Source organism: Vanessa atalanta, chromosome 8 (assembly GCF_905147765.1).
Source record: "Vanessa atalanta chromosome 8, ilVanAtal1.2, whole genome shotgun sequence".
Classification (NCBI taxonomy): Eukaryota; Metazoa; Arthropoda; class Insecta; order Lepidoptera; family Nymphalidae; genus Vanessa; species Vanessa atalanta.
Genome location: NC_061878.1, coordinates 2,057,025 through 2,064,412, shown reverse-complemented (window position 1 = coordinate 2,064,412; position 7,388 = coordinate 2,057,025). Strand labels below are relative to the sequence as shown.

Here is a 7,388-nt window from a genome sequence, read left to right as displayed (position 1 = left end):
TTATATAACACTACAAAAAAAGGATTTATTAAACTCTTACGGCCAATCACTTGCCTGATGTCATCCTTGGAATACTGCTAGAGCATTAAGAGATTGGTTGAGTTGTAATGTGAGTGAAGTATTCTGCCACTATTCTAGTAGACTAAGGTTAGGTTAGGTTAAAAAGTCCAGGGGTACATGTCAGTCACCTAATCGTGGTGTACCCTGGGCAACGGGGCCGGCTTGAGCTTGCTCGTCGGTCACGGCTAAGACTGGCGGGAGGGATGCCGCGGGGCTGCTCCTGGTACGTCCCTGATCGGCGTCAGGGCGGACCATGTGAGTGGCCTCGTTGGCTAGGAGGGAGTGGGAGGACTCGTTCCTCGAGCCTCCCAGATGTTTACACTGGCGGTCAGCGGCGGAGCCTACCATCTTGTCCGCCGCAGGGCGCCAGCTTCGTTGACGCCTAGCCTCCAGTGGCGGACTCGGGAGAGTTCGCCACATTCCTACGTGGAGGATGAGGTGTAAGGCGCGCACTAGGCGCGCTTTCCATGAATATTTAGCCGCCTAACGGTGGCTGCCGCTGGTGGGGTCGCGGTTGCATGCCCTTGGCGATCCCGTGGCCTCACCACTCGGCGGCATAGTGGAAACCCGAGGATGGTTTTAGTGGGTAGGACAGGGCATTAGCACTAGCGTGCCCTGACACGGGGCATTAGTTCCCCGTTGAGTCCCACATACCCGTCCCGGACCCCTTCCGGGCGGCATGCGTAAATGCATTTTCTCCTCGTAAAACAAAAAATAAGGGTTAAAAGTCCGCCGCGGATGGGCTTTATCGATACTACCACGCAGCCGCTCCGATCCGTGTCGAGGACGGCCATCGCAGTGGTTTTCATGTATAAGAATCCCACATAAGCCGTTCCACTAAACATTGCGTGAAAAAATTAAAAAAAATGTTAAATAGGCGGTGTGGTAACCTAGGCAGTACAAGGCACGTGGCATTTACTTTTAACTTAAAAAAAAAACATTTACTAAAATCGATATCTTTCATTGCGTCAAGACGTTATTCTAGATATTTGATATTATTACCTTGTATAAATATTTAAAACAATATATTTGCAAGGTTTCTTGTGTAATAATTAATGATAAAATCTAAGATTACTTCGCTGACTTTATTTATTAAAGATAAAACATAAATTTGTTAGCTGACATTACATATTATTAGTACATTTGACAATATTAATATACATATATATTAATTATGTTATACTATAAGTACGAAGGTACTTATATATTCATGATGAAGGTGATCTAGACTATTTGAAATTGATGATTTATGAAAGCTAATCAGAATTTTAATTACTATATATTGACTTACTTGTTTAAGCGTTTAATCTTTAATTCTTAGTTGAACCTAATCACCCCTTAGTACCATTTATCGGTATGACGATAATAGTATTTAAGTTAAGGAATGTATAAGGTATTAGTTATTTCAGCCCAAAGCCGCAGATTTCAACTAGTTAATAATTAAAATTGCAAGTCAGACTGCGGCATAGTTCTTACTGCGCTGCCTAGATTTAATATTCTATGCAAATTAGTGCCAGCTCAGACGGTGTTAATTTGCTGATTCGGTAATCTATTCCATAAAATAACATTTATTTAAAAAAGGCTTACTTATATGAAATGTAGTTCGAATTCGAATTATAATTAACGTTAGCAAGAAAAAATAATTAAACGAAATAATAATACAATTTTAGAGATCTTGAATCGTATTTACAGAAGAGTTTAATTGTATTGATTTTAGTGTAACCTTCTTGAAATAAACTTTTTTGCATTGAATTTCACAAAGACTAGTAAGTGATCAGTTTTGAGTCATTTATTTAACATTGATTGTTCAAATTTCTAAAATTGTGCATAAAAATCCCAAAAATTTTTTTTTGAAGATAGTATATTTTTTTTTGGACTAATTGTTAGTTTCGATTATTATTACGTCTTACCTATTTATAATATAATATGTTAATTAAACCTACATACATCTATTTCTACCATAAACCGTAAAATACGGTTTTATAAAATATATACGCTGCTATGCGGTTGATCTCCCTTACCTAAAATCTCCTGCCATCTGCCATTCAAGTTGATCCGTTAAGGTGTCAAAGCAAGACTCACAAACTCGGTTTTACATTTAGTAGATATTTAAGTATTCCCCGCTTTGTTCTCGTTTGTCTTTGTCATTCCAAATACATATCTAGTTAGACCGAAAGAGACAAAGCGAACTTTAGGTATAATACGTTTAATATTTATACAAGTTTAAGAGTAATAGGGTTTACGTTTTAAGTATCTGTATTAAGATTATAATATTGTAAGATAAACTCGGTTATATTGCTTTTTTATTTCTTTAAGAATATTTTTGTGAAAATTATAATATTTTCTTAAATATTTATCATTCTGTTGTATAAGATCAATCGAACTATCGTTATTTTATTCGGAAGTTACTATTGAGATAAAAACATAAAGATACAACTTGTTATTTTTGTAACCGTCTTCGAATGTTTTTTTTTTAATCAATTTTTCACTACGATTATTTCAAAGGACTTAAATTACAAATATCAGTATGTTCCTGTGTGAATAAGTAGATCTTATACAATAGTTATCGTGGACATATTTGCAGTAAAACAGATAAATAATAAAGTTACTATTTAAATACCAAAATAATAATGGCCCAATGATTAGATCGCGTTAATCTTAACCGATGATTAGGGGCGCAGACCCAGACAAGATTCATTTAATTTTCATGTGATTAATTTGTGTTTATAATTCATCAATTGGCGACGAAGGAAAATATCGTAATGAAATCGACATGTGTCTAAGTTCCAATTATTCCTGCAGCACGCTGGAATATGTTCCAAAGTTATGATTATGATGAGTTATTATGTTATGTTGGAGTATGTTAACGGGGTGGGAGTGAGCCGAGCAAATTGCAGATAACAGGAGATTCTAGGTAAGCGAGATCAATCGCATAGTATTGTGTATATAAATTTATTAGAACATTTTATATTATATTAAAGAAAAATAAAGAGAGAAACAAAATTCATTATTTAAATATCTACCCTATCTACGAAAATGAAGATTTCAAAACTGAACAAGATCGTATACAAATATACATCACTACTAGTATAAAATAAAGTCACTTACCGCTGTCTGTGTATGCTTAGGTCTCTAAAACTACGCATCGGATTTTGATGCGTATTGTTTAATAGATAGATTGATTCAAGAGGAAGGTTTATATGTTTAATACAATATAGTAAATACTGATAATACACGAGGTTTCTAATGCGTTGCAAACTCTGGCTGAACCCTACGATACAGATCATAATAATGTACTACATTTTTTGTATTGTACATCTTAAAAAAAAAGGCTACAAAAAAGTCCGCGATAGTTTCTATCTCTTAGGGGTAACCCACAATAAACATTTTTTATGCTTTACTTATTACGAGAAATAATGGAATATTTACGAAACGATTTTGAGCAATACCGCTTTCGTCCTCACTCAATTAAGTACCTTTAATACATTGTGCATTTACGTACTGAAAAAACTGTGAACGTTGTATATAAAGACATTCTGTAGTGTATTTAATATCAGCATGCCACCCGTGCGATGCCGGGGCGGGTCGCGAGTTATACATAGGTATTTTTATATAAGAAGGAATTGTTGTGACGTGGGCTGTAATCATATAAATTGAATTGATAATGACAATCATCAATGTGTTTTACTTATTTATCTCGGATGCTGCAAATAGAACAGTAAAGTTAAATTAAATTAATTTATAAACAGAATCAGTTAATGAAGCGATTCAACTGAATATATGTCTGGATGTAAGTTGATTGCGTAGAATAAATAATCAGCGATTATTTTAGTGAACGTAAAAATGAAGAACCACTTTTTTTTTTAATTTTTAAATTTGGAACGTTCGTACGGTTCAATATTGACAATTTTCAATCTGCAAATTTTATATAGTGATCTAAAATTTTGCAGGTCTATTGATAGTTAAGTCTTGGATTGTTGCGTCCCCGTCACTTTAGGTTAGGTTAAAAATGTTAATGGCGTAATGGTTTACAGGCAGCATAGAGATGTACAAGTCGCAGGTTTGATATTCACACCTTAAATTGCTATCCTCTCCACTCCTTTGTATTGCTCCGTCTTACGCTTAATTTACGAGTAGCATCCCTATTATGATTGTTCTTGTAAAAGTGAGTTACTTAACTTTATAAAACAATCATAACAGGTATGTAATGATGACTCGGTTACGCTTATGGAGCCCCATAACATCCTGGATTGATATTATTATAAAAAATAATAATGAAAGAATTAAGATATTATATGACACATCTCCATAAGAAAAGTAGAGTAATTGAAATCAAAAATTATGAGAATGAGAGTTTGGTGTCGACAAAGGGATTTTTTGCTAAGCTTTTATATCAAACACACAATACAACAGCAAATTCCCAAAACTTCAACGGAGTACATGTCACGAGGTTTTACATGATATTACGTTACATAAACAAGATCAGAAACATGACCACACGGGTGAAACTATAGGAAACAACGAGTATGTCAATTATATTTTCTCGATAACGTTTATTTTTCACGGATTTAATCAGTTATAATAACGGTACCTTAATATTTTTATATTAAAACATTCCAATTCTCATACGAAAAAGAATATTCATTAGTTGTAATTTTAATTAAAGTTATAATGAGCCAAATATGGATAATTAGTCTAACTTTCCGAACGTCATTACGTCGAGCTGTCAGATTGGTTTTGACATTTACTTTTGGCGGGAGGCGGCACGGAATACTGTCAGACGTATGACTGTTGCATTGTTTATCCTACGAAAAAAATATATTTTTGAACAATTAAATATGTTTGAAGATTATTTATTCTCATAAAGACAATTACATAACTTACATGAGAATACAATTACAAAAAATACAAACAATTTACAGACATACGTCGTCGTACTTACATTTTTTCAATGGAGCAAATAACACACAAATCATCAAACACAAAGCAGTCCATTGTACTTACTCAGACAGAATATTTTTGTAATAATATAATGAGACAGTCGCTTTTTGAATATATCGAACGAGTCAATATTTTAATGTCTGAGGGTGTCTTGTCATATGTTATTGCAAAACGCAAACAAGGCAAAACAATAAGACTATGAATATATAATGGTTTATGAATAACAATATCGATCTCAGTGTATCACTATCCGCTATGTCATAACAAAGTCATCAATTGAAATATAGTTCAGGTACCAGGTAAGTTGATTCAATCCTGTGATAAGGATAATTAAACCTCTCCCCGAAAGTCACACGTCACAAATATCGCCTGGGTACTTAAAAAAAATATTTTATAAAAAAAGATTCATAAAGAGGAATGTTATTATGCGTATATTTTGTATTTGTGTATGGGTGTGTGAGTGTAGGTATGCATGTGCGTGCGTGTTAGTATGCGTGTGCGTGCGTGTTAGTATGTTGTGTTGTGTGCGTACGTTGTTATGAATTAGTAAATTAACTTTGTTATACGATAATATTATTATCATATTTTATTTGTTTACTATTTCATGTAAGTAAAAATATGGATAGTGGCTTCCGAAAAAACTCGCAAATACCTCGCAAATAGTGTCGCAGTGCTGGGTCTTGGCTCAGCCTTTACTTCTTATCCGCTTGAGGGGAAGATTTCTGGCTAATTCCACCTTCCAATGCGGGTTGGAAGATATATACGTCATTTTCATCTACGATTAAGTGATGTACTATAAGCTTATTCGAATTTGAATGGACTTTATGCCTATTTCGATTTGAATTTCCGTATAAGATTTTCATGTTTTAAATACAAGCATATTATAAAATTGTAGTATTTTTAAATTCAGTTAAAAATCTAAATTTAAACCATTTTATAGAAATACTAAATAGAAAGATTGGATCGATAACGTGTAAGCTTTATTACGTATAGTAGTTCTTAATGCAATGAAAAAACTAACATGCACGCGAATATCAAAATTTCATCGGTAGGGCATTGCACTCGCCCGCTCATCAACTATTCTACCGCTAAACATCAATATTGTATACTGGCTATGCCCGCGACTTCGTGCGCGTTTGAATTTAATAAAAAAGCGTGACTTTATTATTATTTTACATATAATTCTAAAATAAAAGTAGCCTAAGTTACTCCTTATTACATTAGCTATCTGCCAGTGAAAGTCCCGTTAAAAGCGTTTCAGAGATGAGCCGGAACAAACAGACAGACAGACAGACAAAAATTGTAAAAAATGTTTTTTAGGTATATGTACCGTGTATACATACATATGCATTTAGTAAAACGCGGTTATTTTAATATTACAAACAGTCACTCCAATTTTATTATATGTATAGATTGCGTTCTAGTTGGAAGGATGAGTCGTGAGTGTTGCAAAAGTCACAAACGACACGAAATCGGAGATCTCAAGGCACTGACGGTGCAATGAATACTTAATGTTTCGTCATTTTTTTTATAAACGTGATATGACCTCTACCCATTGATACATGGAACACTGGAGGGTTAGCAAGTGTGTTTACATCATTTGGGGATGAGGAGGCACTTTTTTCGAATGTGAAGTCATATTGCTGATGAGAATTGCTTTTACATAGTCGTTCAGCAAGGCATAAAATGCGTCAAAAATTGCGTTTTTGTAGATTGACAGAGAGGTACGAGTACCTATGTCAATGGGGTGATGCTGATATTTACACCTTAAATTGCTATCAGCAGCCTCTCAGTAATTGTATATTAAATAATCGTCATGTATTATGAAATTGCACAATAAAATTGACAAATGCAGTTTGGCGACATCAGGCCATTCATTTTCTAGATGAGGACGAAATGCTTTATCTTTTTGAGTTGGATACGACGCCTTAATGGCCTAGGAGCGAACTACAAAGTACTCTGTGTGACTTTTTATATAAATGCTCAGGGTTGTTCTGTACAGAAACTACATATTATGTGGAAAAATAATTATGTTCACAATACAAAATTTTTGTACACATTTTAATTTTATAAAAAAAATAATAAAAAAATATAAAACTAGCTAAAAATAGGCTAGGGGACACCCGGGTTTGAACCGGGGACCTCTCGATCTGCAGTCGAATGCTCTACCACTGAGCTATATCCCCGTAGGTTAGTCGCTTCAAATACCGTACGACTCTTTAAATTTCTATCACTGATAAAACAATTTCTAAACAAACAATGACATGCGCATTGTTTCAGTTTTATAATTAAACCAGCTTCTGTCTTCGTTAATTCAGATTTAAAATATATTTATCTACATGCATATAAAAATAAGTTTCAATCAACTCATACGATTTATTTGAAAC

General features: G+C 34.1%; 1 non-coding gene across 1 annotated transcript; it reads right to left on the bottom strand.

Moving 5' to 3' along the window:
• Positions 1-7,115: 7,115 nt before the first annotated feature.
• On the bottom strand, positions 7,116-7,187 carry Trnac-gca. The gene has a single exon. It is a non-coding gene; the product is annotated as a tRNA-Cys (tRNA).
• Positions 7,188-7,388: the final 201 nt, after the last annotated feature.